Below are 17208 nucleotides of genomic sequence, written 5' to 3'. Positions count from 1 at the left end.
CTGTAATGATATGATATTGTGTGGTTCAGACAGCCCAGGAGGCTCTGCTGCTAATTTCAGCATCATCGTGTGAAACTGATTGACAATGTTAATATTTACTTAGAATGTTGCAAATCAGGGAAGATAGCTTTTAAATTGAAGCCCGCCAAAGACTTTATAGTTATTTCCAGGGTTTTCTCAGTGGTACCCCAGGGCTGAATCTCAGTAAATACTCTGCCAGTCTGCATAATCACAGCAGATCTGCAGCTTTGTTTAGTTCATTCTGTACCCAAAACTGTTTCTGTGTCTATCTTTTTTTTTCTTTTTTTTTGGTGGAGAAGGTGGGCAGGCAGGGCTGCAGTCAGCTCTATCTTCTGCAGACCCTCACCCGCTATGTCCATCTTTTTGACACTGGTTTTATATCACTTTCTTCCTGGCACCTCTCTCAGACAAGGAAGTCTATAGGAAACAAATCTGAGTGGTTGAAGGCTCTCGATATTGACCCTACACTTCAGAGAGATTCTGTTATTTTCATGGGGGGAGGTGGGGAGCCGTTTTTTTCCTGAACGTTTTCTTTTGAAATAATTTCAGATGTATAGGGAAGTTACAAAAATTGAAAGTTTTAACAAATTGTAAGTTAGAAAAATTCCCAGGTTCCCTAAATGCTAACATTTTACCACATTTACTTTATCATTCTTTCTGTGTATGAATCTTTTTTATCTCTCTCTTTATATTAATGAAGTGTTTGAAAGTTGCATGTATGATGCATCTTTACTTTTAAATACTTTCAGTGGCTATTTCCTAAAAACATACTCTTATAGAATGTACTTGTCAAAATTAAGAAATTGACATTGATCCAGAACTAATCTATCTGTAATGTAATCTAAAGACATTTTCATTTCATCAGTTTACCCACTGAGATCCCTTATAGCAACAGACAAAAAATTTTTTTGATCCAGGACCTAATGCCAGACCACATATTACAGTTAGTTGTCAAACCTCTTTAATCTCTAATGTGGAACCATTTGGGTGGTGTGTTTTTTATGACCTTGATAGTTTTAAAGAATTACAGTTCAATTCTTTTTGTAGGATGTTCCTCAGCCTGGTTTTGTTTTGGATTTGAAGGTTTTTTGTTTGTTTGTTTGTTTTAATGTTTCCTCATGATTAGATTCTGGCTTTGCATTTCTAGCAGGAACAGGGTCTCAAAAAAAGAAAAAAAGGATCATTGCTTTCTCACCTCAAAATTTGCTACTCATTTATAACCAAGGCTGTGTGTTGAGACTCCCCCTGCATATTTTGCCTTCTCAGGTTAGCTCCTAACATTGTGGGTGGAAATTGGTTCTGGTTGGCACCTGTCTTCTTTCCTGAGCTTTCTGATTGTTCATTTACCTTGTTTCATATTTCTGAAAATTAGGATGTGGTAAAAAAATGGCCAATGAGTAGAGCAGCTTTCAGATTGATTTGCAGGTGCTTTTAGGCCAGCCCAGAGGCAGCCTCTGTGCTTGCGGTGCTAATAGGATATTAAACTTTCACTGTCTCAGCTCCAGTTACATGGAAAGGCTGGAAGAGGGCAAATCACTACCACAGCTGCTCTAGGACCTCCACGAGAGCAGTGGGAGGGTCGAGGGGAGCCTGGGAGCCAGACTGATTTTATGTTTCTGGCTCAAATGCTTTTTTCTCCAGTTTTCATCTACGTGGAGAATTGGTTGAGGCAGTGGGGTCACTGCTCCCTTCTATAGCAGTGTGACTCCTAAGTGACAGAGAACATTGGCCAAACTAATCTGAGCTCTCTGATGCATGGCAGGAAGTGGAAATATTCAGTTCAGTTTATCTCACTGGAGTGGAGTGGGGGCGAGGGGTTACTTTTAGAGCCTGCTCACAACAATCATCCTGAAAAGAATTTCTCCGGATCAAGTACACTGTCTTTATAGCTCACAGGGGCCACAAGACTAAGGTTTTCTGTCCTGGGTCTCAGGGCCAAATTTGAGTCAAGACTTCCTACAGTTTAGGAAATATCCATGTTCTACAGTATAGGAACCCCCGGAGGGAGCTTCCAAGTGTCACTCCTCCCCAGCCGGGAAGATCTCAGTGTCCTGGAGGCAGATGTCTAGTGCCTGGGTACCTTGGCTCTGCTGCCTGTGTTCCCAGGCTCCAGCCTCTCCTCAGCCTCACCTGTTAGCCATTTCACTAAAAATAGCATCCTCTAGGCATGGTTTCTTTGAAAAATGTGTAGGACCAAATCTCCTCGCTCCCTCTTTTTGTGATTTTTAACCTTTTTCTTTTGGCAGTGGGAGGGGCAGGGCGACAGTGATGATAATGATTTCCCATGCAGGTAGTCCTTTTCTTAATTGGTTTGCTTCCTGAGAGATGACCAATCATCAGCACCTCTAGCAAGTGCTCCAGGGATCTGCAAAAAGAGGAACTGTGCTCAGGGAGAAGCAGGTTCATTGGGGCAGAGGCACCCATTTTATATCTTGAATTATAATGTATTCAGACCATTCCATATAAATAACTGGTAGGCCACAGTTTTGTTAGTGCATCTTAATTTTAGTCCCTATGGAATGAAATTCTCCCTGAAGTCAAGGAAGCTTGGCAGGTGTTGAAAATAATAATGCCAGGGATGGTTTACCATCAGGTTCACTCACCCTACTTTCTGTTCCTTATACACTTTTTTGAAAAAGACAGGCTCTTGCTCAGTCACCCAGGCTGGAGCGCAGTGGCGTGATCATAGCTCACTGAAGCTTCGAACTGGGCTCAAGCGATCCTTGCACCTCAGCCTCCTGAGTAGATGGGACTACAGGTGTGTGCCACCACACCCAGCTATGTTCCTTACACATTTATTGAGCGTTGATAGGATCTAGGCATGGCTTTGGGCACTTGGCATATGTGAGCTCATTTCACAAGAGATTGTTTTGTTGCTTTAAGAACCCAGGTGTGGTGGGAAGCTAGCCCTTGGGACGGAGTCAGGGTATGTCTCAGTCTGTTGTCACTGTAGGGAGGACCTCAGTGTCAGGAAAGTACCGGGTTAGCCTGACTAGAGCAAAGGTGGCTCTTCCTCTACTCTCTTGGGAAGAATCCTGCACAAAACCCAGTGTCAGAACCAGAGCTTTGCCTCTCAAGGCAGCATCTACCTAGGCACAATATTGCAGCCAAAGTTCATCTTCATTTTCAAAACCCCTTTGCTGGAGGTCCTGCACTATCCCGCCTTGGTGTTTCAGTGCCTGCATTTGGCAGGCTGTGTAATACGAGTGATGCCTTCTTTATTTGCCTTCCTAGGGCACTGCCTTGATGGGCAGCATAATCAGGTCAGCCTTGACCTCTCATCCCTAGTCGGGTGGGGAAATCCCAGATACAGGACCATGTGATTGCAGGAAGACCAACTTCCTGATAACTCATAGTTGATCTAAAAATAATTAGCTTATCATCTTTGTGGGGGTGGTGGTGGCAGATTTTGTTCATTCAACCAATATTTATCGAATATTTATATTAATTAAGCACCTGTTATATGCTAAGCACTATGTTGAACTCAGTTTGCCCCCATAGTGTCCAGGGGTGAGGGCAATAGACATAATCACACAAATGCATAATGAATCAGGCAAGGAGCATTACTGGATTTTAAAATCATTGGGGAATAAAGTGACTGACAGGACCAAGTGCTGGTGAGGATACGGAGCAATGAGAACCCTCACACATTGCTGAGGGGGATGTAAAAGGGTGGAATCACTTTGGATGACGCCTTGGCAGTTTATTAAAAAGTTAAACACACACTTACCGTTCCACTTCTAGGTCTTTTCCCAAGATAAATGGAAACATATGTTCACACAAAGACTTGTACTCAGCTATTTCTAGTAGCTTTGTTCATGAGAGCCCAAAACTAGAAACCACCCAAAATGTCCATCAGCCGGTGAATAAACAAACTGATACATCTATCCAGTGGAATACCACTCAGTGATCAAAAGAAATTACGATGGTGCGGGCCTGTATTCCCAGCTACTCAGGAGGCTGCGGCAGGAGGATAACTTGAGCGCAGGAGTTTGAGGGTACAGTGAGCTATAATCATGTCAGTGTACTCTAGCCTGGACGACAGAGCAAGACCGTGTCTCTTTTTTTTTTTTTCTCGCTCTGTTGCCCGGGCTAGAGTGCTGTGGCGTCAAGCTCACAGCAACCTCAAACTCCTGGGCTTAAGCAATCCTTCTGCCTCAGCCTCCTGAGTAGCTGGGACTACAGGCATGTGCCACCATGCCCAGCTAATTTTTTTTCTATATATATTTTTAGCTGTCCAGATCATTTCTTTCTATTTTTAGTAGAGACAGGGTCTCGCTCTTGCTCAGGCTGGTCTCGAACTCCTAACCTCGAGCGATCCTCCTGCCTCAGCCTCCCAGAGTGCTAGGATTACAGGCGTGAGCCACCGCTCCCAGACTAGACCATGTCTCTTAAACAAAAAAAAAAAAAAAAGGAATTAAGTACTGCTACATGCAATAGCATAGTTGAATTTCAAAATCATTCTGCTGAGAGTACTAGAAGCCAGACACAAAATACTATGTACTATGATTCCATTTCTATAAAGCTCTGGAAAATGCAAACTAATCTTTAGTGAGAGGAAGCAGATCAATGACGGCCTAGAGGCTAGGGTGGCAAGAATTGATTGCAGAGGAGCTTGAGAAAACTTTTGTGGGTGATGGAAATATTCCATATCTTGATTGTGACAGTCATTTTACTCATGTATTATATGTACTTCAAAATTATCAAATTGTATGCTTATTTTTATTTATTTATTTTTTTCTTCGAGACAAGATCTTGCTCTGTCTCCCTGGCTAGAGTGCAGTGGTGTCATCATAGCTCACTGCAACCTCAAACTCTGGGCTCAAGCAATCCTCCTGCCTCAGCCTCCTGAGTAGCTGGGAGTACAGGCTACACACCATGGCACCTGGCTAATTTTTCTATTTTTTGTAAAGACGGGGTCTTGCTCTTGCTCAGGCTGGTGTCAAACTCCTGGCCTCAAGTGATCCTCCCACCTTGGCCTCCCAAAGTGTTAGGATTTCAGGTGTGAGCCACTGTACATGGATATAGTTTATTGTATATAAATTATGCCTCATTAAACTTGATTTTTGAAAACTAAAAACATCGGGGAGTGATGAATAAACTTGATATTTACATGGTCTCAAAATATCACTCCGTACCTTAATTACTAATTACAAAGGGACTGTACCTTTATAATGGACAGATCTGAGGGTTACCACCTTAACAAATGGAGACTTAGCATCTCTATTAGCAGTTCAACATCACATTATGTGCCTCCTTGCCAAAAATATTTAAACTGAATCTTATCATGAAGAAACAATCAGATAAGTTCAGAATGTGATACATTTTACAAGACAACTGGCGAGACTCAGCAAAAAGTTAATGTCATAAAGAAGAAAAGAATTTGAGGGCCTACTGCGACTTCTCCGTTTATAACTGAACCCCTTTCACATTAGCATGGCCAAGTGTTAATTAAGTCCATGAGCTTGGGAGTCACACCTGGCATCCTGACTTTCCCATGCAGTAGTAGCTGGCCAGCTGTAAGCAAGAAACCTAAACTGGCTAAGCCTCATTTTTCAGATCCTTCAAATTGGGAATAAAAATAACAGGTCTTCAAAAGGGAGTTTTTGAGATTAAATCCTGCGTGTAATGTTCTTAGCATAGTGCCTGGCACATAGTAATCATTCAGTCAATGTTAGCCATTCTTTTGGTGGCTCCTGTCACAAACTTGCTGTGGTGGTGGAAATCCTAACAAGATGTTTATTTCCCCAAAACAGTAATGGGTGAGATGAAGAATATAGGCAGTTTTTTAAAAAACTTCTTGTTGAAATTTATACATGCCTTAAGAAAAGTGTATGCATTATAAGCACAACTCTGTGAATATACACAACCTGTGAATACACCTGTGCAACCAGTACTCAGGTCAGAAAACAGAAGGTGACTGCCTCCCCATCCCCCTTGTAGTTTCTCCCCTCAACAATGGTGGGCAATATCCCACTTCTGACAGTATAGAACAGTTTTGCCTGCTTTTGTACTTTAAAAATGGAATCATATCGGCCAGGCGCGGTGGGCTCATGCCTGTAATCCTAGCACTCTGGGAGGCCAAGGCAGGAGGATCACTCGAGGTCAGGAGTTCGAGACCAGCCTGAGCAAGAGCGAGACCCCCGTCTCTACTAAAACATAGAAAGAAATGATCTGGACAGCTAAAAAATATATAGAAAAAATAAGCCGGGCATGGTGGTGCATGCCTGTAGTCCCAGCTACTCGGGAGGCTGAGACAGTAGGATCGCTTCAGCCGAGGAGTTTGAGGTTGCTGTGAGCTAGGCTGACACCATGGCACTCTAGCCCAGGCAACAGAGTGAGAGTCTGTCTCAAAAAAAAAAAAAGGAATCATATCAAATGTATATTTTTATGTGTGGCTTCTTTCAGTCAACATTATGTTTGTGAGATTCGGCTACAGTCGAATCCATAAATGCATCCATGGTTGTGTGTGATTGTAGGTTGTTCTTGTTGTATACAATTTCATCATGTGACTATTCCACAATTTATTTATTTCTTCTACTCTTCCTGGACATTTGGGTACTTTCCAGTTTGTGGCAGTTCTGGATAGTGCTGCTATTAACATTCTTGTATATGAATTTTGGTGCACATATGTGTGTACTTATGGTGGTACACACCTAGAAGGGAGGCAGTTTTGACTGGTTCATTTTAGTGCGTTGAACACTATGATTTAAATGATGTCTTGTAGCACATTGGTCCCTGAAGGAATAGTAGTCTGGTAGGCTGAGAGCTGAAGCAGGAAGGAGACCTCTGTGCTACCGAGCTGTGGCTTTGTGTTTCTGTGTCTCAGGGCTGAAGGATGGCTCTGGCAAGGGTGAGTGTGGATACACCAGAACTGTTTCACACATTCTTGTAGCAGCTGGATCGTCCCATCTACAAAGCATGCCCAGCTGCACCTCCGTTGCCTTGTGGTATAGCTCTTCTCTTTGCTGTGGCTCTCGCGGTGGTTTTGAATTGAGCCTGTGGTCAGCACACATCTTGATAACCCCACGGTTTTTACTTGTTGGGCCATCATAGAGTATTGCTTTCTGATTAAATTTTGGCCATTTATGGCACAGATAAGTAGATGTTCTTATTGACACTTAGCAGTGAGACAGAAGTCTTCACCAAGACTCCAAAATAAAAAGTTCAGCCCTATGGGCATTTTGTGAGGAGAGGAAAGGGGAACAGTCAGAAAGCCAGTCTCTTACCTCCAGTGTCTCTTCAGGTTGAGCACGGAGCCCTGCAGCCATGGCTTGAGGGCTGTCGCTGTCGATCAGCTTGTCTGCATCAGTTGCAGGTCAGAGGTGACCCTCAGCTCCTCAGCTGCAAATGGAAGCCCTCTATACAAACGGCCTTTGACAGAATACTTAGAGCTATGACCTTCTTCCTTATTTAGCTTATTTGCCTGGGTAAATGAGTAGAGTGCTTTCTACATGGCAGATTTAAATTTCACCACTAATTGATGGTAGCATCTTTAGGGAAAAACACTTGCCATTAGATCAGAGGCCTTTGGGAGACAACCTCGCAGCAAACGCATCTAGGGCCGGGGGTGGGGATGGGGAAAGTACAGAAGGCAGCTGCACCGAAAGTGACTGTGGGATGTGCCATTGAGAAGCCAAGTGAGGACTTTTGCTACGTGCCCTTGGGGATGGTACACACATGTACATATGTATTATATATGTTTTGGTGGCCTTTTTTTTTTCTTGCTAGTGTGCCGTCTGTACAGGATGAGCCTGGAGCCAGACTTCCTGGATTGAAATCTCAGCTCTGCTGCTTATGAGCAGATGTTTAACTTTCCATGCCTTAGATTCCTTGACTATAAAGTGGGGATGATGATGGTACTTTGAGTCATTGAGATGATTCAGTATGTTAATGACCTTATGACAGTATCTGGCAAGTTGTAACTAATCGATGAGCTGCTGCTGTTGTGCCTATTATTGACATTATCTAAGATGCACCTTCCACTCGAGCTGGGCCCCTGTGCTGGCTCCAGCCCTCATTTGCCAAGTCCTCCTATGCAGAGGCTCTTAGTCGTCAAGGTCCTGCACAGGCTTCTCCCGTGGGAGAGTAGCCCACGTGACTCACTCTCCCTTCTGAGTTCTTAAGAGCCGGTAGCAGGACGGGTCAGTACATGGACTTTGGAATCAGTACAGTTGGTTTAAAATCCATCTGGAGGGTGTGGAGGAGATGGAGACAGATTGGTTAATGCTGTTAACCAACATACAGTTAGAAGGAATAAGTTCCAGTGTTCGATAGCATAGTGGAGTGACTATATTCAACAATAATTTATTGTGTATTTCAATATAGCAAGATGATTAGATTTGAAATGTTGCCCATGCAAAGAAATGATAAATGTTTGAGGTGATAGATATCCCAATTACCCTGATTTGGTCATTACACATTATATGCATATATCAAAATATCACATATACCCCATAAATACGTATAATTATTATGTATCAATTTTTAAAAAAACATTCATTCTGAGAGCAGAATATAATTCAACAAGACTGAATACTCAGGAAGGTTTGAATGAAAATCAGTCATTTATTGCATTAATTGTACCATTAAATTTAAATTTATGTTTTCAGTCCTCCAAATATATTGTCAAAATATGATTTGAAAGGAGATGCCCCTTATAAAATAAGCCCCCCAAATAAAGAGTTCTAGCAAAATAATCTGTAATTCAATTCTGTTTATATTACATGAATGATTTGCTGTTTCTCAAAAATAGCTTGTAAGAAATCAGTAATTCTCAAATGTGCAAAGTATTCTCATGTGCTTAATGAAAAAACTATCCAAAAAAAAACCCCAAATAAACAAAAATCCCAGCTCTGCCACTTATCTTGGGGAAACTACTTCGTATCTCTGAGCCTCTGTTCTTCCTTTGCAAAATGCAGCTAATGATAATACCCACCTTATTAGGACAGTGAGGATTGAATGAGATCATGTGTATAAGATACTTGGCCTGTCCTATAGTAAACACTCAGAACACGAGAGCCACTGTTGTGTTGTGAAATTTTCAGTTTTACCTTCTTGCTTATCCCATCATTACTTCACAGGTTGGTTTTGAATCCTCATTTAGTTGTGCACTCCCACAGTCAGGTATCTTTGTTTCATGTTCTTTTAGATTTTTTCCCTGCTTGCTAAGTCTGTGGTACAGACTTAGGAAGCTTTTTCCCCACAGAGCTCTCTTTAACTCCATTTACCTCGTTCTTTTTTTCTTTTTTTGAGACAAGGTCTCACCGTGTTGCCCAGGCTGGAGTGCGGTGGCATAATCATAGCTAGAGTGCCATGGGCATCAGCCTAGCTCACAGCAACCTCAGACTCCTGGGCTCAAGCGATCCTCCCACCTCGGCCTCCCAAAGTGTTGTGATTACAGGCGTGAGCCACTGTGGCTGGCCTCCCTCACTCTTTAAGCAGTCCTTTGTGCATTTATTTCTCTGCCTAGTTCCAGAGAGCAAGAGGACTGGAGTGCCTCAAGCAGAGAAGACATCACCCTTTTTTCACTCATTCAGCAAGTACATATTGAGCACCTTATACTATGTGCTATGCACTTGTTTAAGATGATGGTATGTCTGTCTGTCTGTATGTATGTATATATAAATAAATAAGCAAGCTAGCTAGCTGATGATACAGTATTAGAAAAAACATAAAAATCTTTGCCCTCATGCAACATCGTTACAATCTAGCCGGGGAGATGGACAATAAGAAGTAAAATATAGATATAGTGATTAGTGCTCAAGAAGAAAAAAATTAAGCAGAAAAGTAGGATGTGAAATGTCTGAGTGAGCATTAACATTTTAGATATGGCGGATTGGGGGAGAGTGGCATTTGAAAAGGACCCGAAGGAAATGAAGAAGGGAGCCGAGTCATTTCCTGGGGAAGAACCTTCCAGAGAAAACAGCAAGTGCAGAAGTCCAGAGGCTGGGACGTTTCTGATAAAGACGCTTTTGCTCTGAGTGAGGTAAGAAGCCATTGGAGGGTTTTGAGTGGAGGGACAGGGTTTGGCTTTTGTTTAATGAAATAACTCCGACCATTGTGTGGACTTCAGTGAGTTACTGGCCCTTGGGGACTTGAGTAAACTTTCCACAAATCTTCTCCATTCCGTTCTTCCTTTCTCTGGGTACATACTCAGTCCTCCATATTGCCGGCGTGGGTTCACCCACACCCTTACTTTAGACCTGAAAGGATGGAATGGTGCAGCTCAGCATGGGGGGCATGCAAGACAATAAGCAGATGGATCAGTTCCTGGTCCTGGCTTGTCTTTCTAACTTCATCATCTTTTACACTGGATTCCTTCCTATTACTTGTCAAACAGTGTCGTTCCTCCACGTCATCGTTCAACACTGTTCCTACTGCCTAACATGTTGTTTCCTCTCCCACCTAACAAATTCCCACTCTTTCTGTAGCCTTTACTCTCTAGACATGCCTCTATTGTAGTACATTTCCCTTTGTATTAGGGATATTTGTTTACCCCTGTGTCACCCCTTATAAGATAAGTCACAGAGAGCTTGCTCTCTTTTCTCTCTACCATGTGAAGACACAGCAAGAAGACAGCCATCTGCAAGCCAGGAAGGGGGCACCCACCAGAAACCAAATAGGCTGGCCTCTTGATCTTAGACTTCCTAGCCTCCAGAACTGTGAGGAAATAGGTATCTGTTGCTTAAGCCACCCAGTCTGTGATATTTTGGTATTGGCAGCCTTAGCAGCTAAGACAGATGGCAAGATGACTGGTTTAGGCATTAGAACACCTGAGATCCTTAAGGCAGGGGTTAATCCTTTCTTCATTCATGCATCCCCATGGGACCTGGCTCTCCAGAGTCTTCAGTTAAGGATCTCTGGGTCCACATGACCAGAACAGAGCAATTGGGTCAGTAGGAATGGGAATTGAGGCAACAGAAAGTCGGAAGGACCGAGACAGGTGGATGAAGACGTGGATGAGTACCACTTGAGAACCCTGGTCTGGAAAGATAAGCTTGTTCTTTTGTGTAGTGCCTGGTTCTCAGATGGTTTACTGGTTTGAAATGTAAGATGACTTGGATATCAGACAATTGAATCCTACTGTTGCAAACAAAGATGGTGCAAGGCCTTGTGATTTCACCCCAGTTTGCGTTCTTTCACTCTTGGCTGGAATCCTTTGGCTATTTAAATTCGGTGGCCTCTCAACAGTTTAAAAAAACCAAACAAATTCACACAATTTATCTTTTCAGTTAAGCTGCAGTTTGGTTGTAACAAGACCTTTCTAGTATGTAGTCCAAAGCTCCTGATAGCTAGAACTACAATCAGTGTTTCTGTTTTGTGATCTATTTTTTGTGTTTCAAAAGCCACAACAGAAAACTCTTTCTTCTGTTATGGTTGTCAGGAGCCAGGATTTGGGCAGTTAGCAGCAAGAGAGTGTTTTTTCATAAAAGCTTAATTTTTTTTTTAAATACATGGTCTTGCTCTGTCACCCAGGCTGGGGTGTAGTGGCGTAATGATAGCTCACTACAACCTCAAACTCCTGGGCTCAAGTGATCCTCACTCCTCAGCCTCCCAAGTAGTTAGGACTATAAGCACATGTCACCATGCCTGGCTAATTTTTAAAATTTACCCCAGGTTGGTTTCAAACTCCTGGCCTCGAGCAATCCTCCCACCTCAGTCTTCCAGAGTGCTATGATTACAGACGTGAGCCATTGCACCCAGTCATAAAAGCTTAATCTATAATGAGATATTTTGCTTCCTGGGGCTGGGCTTTTTGTGGAGAGCACATATTCCTCTATAATCCGTGAAGGGACTGAAGGATTCCAAATCTGCTAAATTCAAAATTCTTCTGAGCTTTGGATAGTCTTTTTTTTGTTTGTTTTCTTTCTTCTTTCTTCATTGGTATAGACCAGGAATGAATCCTTGGATAGTCTTAAGCGTAGTTTTGGCAGGGTCTAACTTGAAAAATGTATGTTGTGTATTTTGTTGTTGTTGTTTTAATATCAGTAAGACTAGATGAGGAAAAATAAAGCAAAAATACCTAACCTGAACTAAATATAACGATTCTTTATTCTAAGCTGTCCCTGGTCCGTGTGCTAACAACTCCTGGCTGTGGGGTGGGGAGTAGGGCAGTACAGTTAAGTGTAGGTATTAATAATAAGTTAGCCCAGTTTGAAAAACATTAAAATGGGCAGAGATATACATAATCGGATGGCAAGACTTTGGTAGTAGCTGTTTTAATAGCAGTAATGATGAGGATAATTAACATTTAGGAGGCACAGTCCTAAACTCTGTGTAAACACTATTTTATTTCCTCCTCCCCATGAGGGCTAGAACCTCAGAGGAGTTGTCTCTTCCCTTGTTCTCCCTCCCATCACTCCTCTCCCGTAACCTTCCTCCTGTCCCTCTCTGGTCCCCAAAATAGCCTTTCAGCAGTCTTCTTTGCAGCAATTATGTAAGGCCAACAATATCTTCCTAATCTGAACATCACTCTTTCATATTTCCTATATTTTGGGTAAGGAAGCTTTATCTTCAGAGTGATCTTTGAAGGGAGAGACTTACTCAGCATTTAAATAATATAAGCAATATTACAGTAGAACCCCTTAAACCATTTAAGAAAAAAATGATTTTCTTTTTTAAAAAATGGGAATTGATATATTATTGCCATACTTTTCCTCTTGAAAGGTACTAAAAAAAAGTAAAAAGGATCCTTAATACTTCCACTCAGATATAGCCATCCTTTAGCAAGGTGCAGGTTGAGCAACCCTAATCCAAACTCCACCGTAACATCACAAGTGGAAAATTTCAAACCTTACCTCATGTGATTGGTCACAGTAAAAAGAGTCAAAATTTTGCTTCATGCACAAAATTATTAAAAATATTGTATGAAATTATCTTCAGGCCATGTGTATAAAATATAAATGAAACATAAATGAATTTCATGTTTAAACCCATCCATGTGCCAAAACTATATTGTTTTAATAACTGTAGCTTTGGGCCAGTGTGGCTGACGCCTATAATCCTAGCACTCTGGGAGGCCAAGGCAGGAGGACTGCTTGAGTTCAGGAGTTCGAGACCAGCCTGAGCAAGAATAAGACCCCGTCTCTACTAAAAACAGAAAAAAAATAGCCGGGTGTGGTGGCACGTGCCTGTAGTCCCAGCTACTTAGGAGGCTGAGGCAGGAGGATTGCTTAAGCCCGGGAGTTTGAGGTTGCTGTGAGCTAGGCTGACGCCACAGCACTCTAGCCTGAGTAACAGAGCAAGACTCTGTCTCAAAAAAGTAAAATAAAATAAAAAAATAAAAAATAATAATAACTGTAGCTTTGTAGGTAGCCATTTAAGAATTTTTGCGAGTTTTCTTCCTTGTTTATTTTTCCTTATGAATTTTAGAATCTATTTAGTTTTAAAAATAAACCTTTTGTAATGCTGCTGGGGTTATATTAAAGCATACATTAACTGTTGACATCTTTACTATGTTTTATCTTCTTTTGTGTCTCTCAGTATCACTTTAAAGCTTTTCCTCATAGCCCTTATACATTTTTTAAGATGCATATTTGAAAGATACTAATAGGTGGATGTTTACACAAATAAAGGCTTTTGATTTCTGCCTGTTAACTTCTCACCCAGACACCTTACTGAATTTTTTATTGCTTTTAATAGTTTTCAAGTGGTTCAGTCAGCTCTATTGAGATATAATTAACATACAATAAAAATCACCAATTTTAGGGGTACACTCAATGAATTTTGACAAATGTATGTAGTCATGTAACCATCGCCACAATCAAGATATAGAGTTTCTTTAGCTTTTTAGGTAGATAAATAATTTATAACATCTGTAATTAATAATTTTATCTCTTTTTCACCATATTTATTCCTCTGATTTTTCTCCCTCTGGACTACTTACATTGTCTCATACTAGTTCCAGGACAATATTAAATAATGCTGGTGACAGTGGATATTCTTTTTTTATTCCTTATTGTTTATTATGTTCATCCATCCTTGTTCACTGAGAGGTTTTTTTGGTATTTTTTATTAAGAGTGGAGTTAAATTATATCCAGTGCCTTACGAGCATTTATGAAGATGTAATCATTATAATTTCTCTCCTTTGATCTTTTTAGGAATAGATTAAATTAATAATTTCCTACTGTTGAACCACCCCAGCAGTCCTGGAATAAATCATACTTGGTCATTGAGTATTATTTTTAAGTGTGCTGCCGAAAACTATTTACTAATAGTTTTTCCATCAGTATTCATAAATGAGGTTACTCTGTAAAAGTTGGGGGTTTTCCCTCCAGAATGCTTAGAAATGTTTATTGTCTTCATATTCAAATGGAAGTATTGATGGATATAAAATTATTGGGTTAGCCTTTCTTCTTCTTTTTTTTTTTTTTTTTTTTTTTGAGACAGTCTCGCTATGTTGCCTGGGCTAGAGTGAGTGCCGGTGGCGTCAGCCTAGCTCACAGCAACCTCAAACTCCTGGGCTCAAGCGATCCTCCTGCCTCAGCCTCCCGAGGAGCTGGGACTACAGGCATGCGCCACCATGCCTGGCTAATTTTTTCTATATATATTTTTAGTTGGCCAGATAATTTCTTTCTATTTTTAGTAGAGAGGAGGTCTCGCTCTTGCTCAGGCTGGTCTCGAACTCCTGACCTCGAGCGATCCACCCGCCTCGGCCTCCCAGAGGGCTAGGATTACAGGCGTGAGCCACCGCGCCCGGCCCTGGGTTAGCCTTTCTTTCCTTGAGGACTTTATAGGCATAGTTCTGTTATCTTCTAGGGGGGACTGTGCATTGGGGAAATCTGAGGCCAGCCTATATTTTACGTAAATGCCCCAGAGTCTTTTTTAAGTTGAGCAAGTTTAGTAGGATGTCTTGTTAATTGAACTTAGTTTTTCCTGTCACATAGTGAAGACTTTTAATCTGTAGATTTGAATCATCTTTATTTCTATAGAGTCTTCTCAAGTTGCTTGTTTCTTTAGGAGTATTAGTGATATATATGTGGTTCTTCCTCATCTTCCAAGCTCTTTCATGTTGAAGCTGAAACTGCTTATCTTCCAAATCTGTTGTTTTCTCACTACTCGTTTTAGGCTATTTATTTATATTGGTTTCATTCTGCTCACTATCTAACTTCTGTTTCACTTGTCCCTTACTGGGTTTTTGGCAGTGTCCCATACATATTTTTCTCTTCCACACCTCTGAGCCCTGATCTCCAAATGTTTTATCTACTTTTGTCACCTCATATCTTTTCTTAGCGCTTGTATCTCTGCTTTACATGCTTTGTTTTATAGTGGTGATTGCATTTTTTTAATTCATGGGAATATAATTTTATTCACTGTGTGGCAACACTTTTTTTTTTTTTTTTTTTGAGACAGAGTCTCGCTCTGTTGCCTGGGCTAGAGTGAGTGCCGTGGCGTCAGCCTAGCTCACAGCAACCTCAAACTCCTGAGACTCAACCAATCCTCCTGCCTCAGCCTCCCGAGTAGCTGGGACTACAGGCATGTGCCACCATGCCCGGCTAATTTTTTCTATATGTAGTTTTAGTTGGTCAGCTAATTTCTTTCTATTTTTAGTAGAGACAGGGTCTCACTCTTGCTCAGGTTGGTCTCAAACTCCGGACCTCAAGTGATCCTCCCACCTTGGCCTCCCAGAGTGCTAGGATTACAGGCGTGAGCCACCGCGCCCAGCCAATGGCAACATTTTTTGATGAATGTTCTTTATGGTTTGTTTTTCTTGTACCTTCTCTTTTTGCTAAGTAGTCTTCTTGGAGATCTTGTGCTAGTTCCTTTTTAAAAAAAAATTGTGGTAAAATATATGTACCATCTTAACCATTTTTAAGTGCACAGTTAAGTATGTGCTGGATCCTTTTAAAATGATCGTTCCTCTTTGAGTGAGTTGATTGCTTGCTAGTCTAGAAAATTTGTAGAAGACTCTTATGGGAGAAGGCCCTAACTTAGCAGGAGTCTTCCTTACATATTTTATTAAGCTATGTGGATAGCGCTGCTGGCCTTTCTTGTCCTCAGGATTCTGTAGGGCTGCTCCAGGCTGTCGCTGTCTGTTGCCCTACCTCACTGATGGACTGCTTCCTGCAGATTTGACTTGTGTGTGTGATTGTTCACGCCAGACTGGGTCTGGGGAAGGCTCAGTCACTAGTCTCTGAACCAGTTCCCACTGTTTGAAACAATGGATTGCTGGTTTTACACCCTCATAGTGAAGCATTTACTTTTGAGAAATGGAATTGTATGCTTTGTCTGCCATTTGTAACAACAGGCATTCTCTTTCATCGCTTTCCCACACCCTTGCTTGACCTTTACAGCATTTGGCTGTTCTTACTCATATATTGAGGTTTGGAGTCACAGATGTCTCCAGTTTTGTCAAAGATGTGATATTTCTGTTTCTCATTCTCCTAGTTGCTTTTGTGTGATTCTCTAGAGGAGAGGAGGTAAAGTCTATGTTCTACCATTTTTAACCTAAGTACAGTTAAGTTAAATAAACTTAGCATTCCAAAAAACTCCTTTTCTGTGGTCCTTATATTTTGTCTGCTGATGAGAACTTCCTCACTACCTTTGGTTGGGAAACTGCTGCTTTTGTATCATTTAAAGGTAACCTGATTTTGTTGAGGGAGTGGCTTGAAAGTTTAGTGAGAGGGAAGTATTCTTATGCCCTTTCCTGCCTTCTCTCCATTAGCCCTGGCTATTTCTGTCTGCCTGTGATTTTATTAGCATTTCAGTCAGATCTCTGTCCTTGAGTACCCATCTTCTTGGGTATATATATCACTCTGCCGAGAAAGTTAAAGTAGGCATGTCTCCTCCGTGACCAAGCAATGTGTGCTGCAGGAACCAGTGGAGACTGATATAATCATTAAAACAGGAAGCTATTTGTGAGCCTGTAGGTAATAGACCCCCACATCCCTGTGGCTTCCTTAGGCCTTGCAGTATGGAGAGTTTCATAGGTTTTTATTCTTTGGTCTACATAAAGGAAAAGAATTCCTCTTTAGAGAACAGATTAGAGAAAAATAAGGCTTTTACTATTTATTCTGTGTGTTTCTGCATTGCATAAAAAGTAATTTAACAATAAACATGTATTACTTTTGTAAAAAATTAAACTATAGAATTGTTAGAAGTAAAAAGTAAAGTCACTTTCTTATTCCCCAAAGTTATCTGCTATTAAGAGTTTGAACTATACCCTTCCAGAGATTTCTTTTTGA

General features: G+C 41.3%; 1 protein-coding gene across 1 annotated transcript in view; it reads left to right on the top strand.

Moving 5' to 3' along the window:
- ARHGAP35 (Rho GTPase activating protein 35) overlaps window positions 1–17208 on the top strand; it is a 113009-nt gene that overhangs the window by 62856 nt on the left and 32945 nt on the right. The window lies entirely within an intron of this gene.

Source organism: Lemur catta, chromosome 19 (assembly GCF_020740605.2).
Source record: "Lemur catta isolate mLemCat1 chromosome 19, mLemCat1.pri, whole genome shotgun sequence".
NCBI classification, from domain to species: domain Eukaryota; kingdom Metazoa; phylum Chordata; class Mammalia; order Primates; family Lemuridae; genus Lemur; species Lemur catta.
The sequence above is the reverse complement of the archived record's forward strand: the minus strand, read 5'-3'. Positions and strand labels throughout refer to the sequence as shown.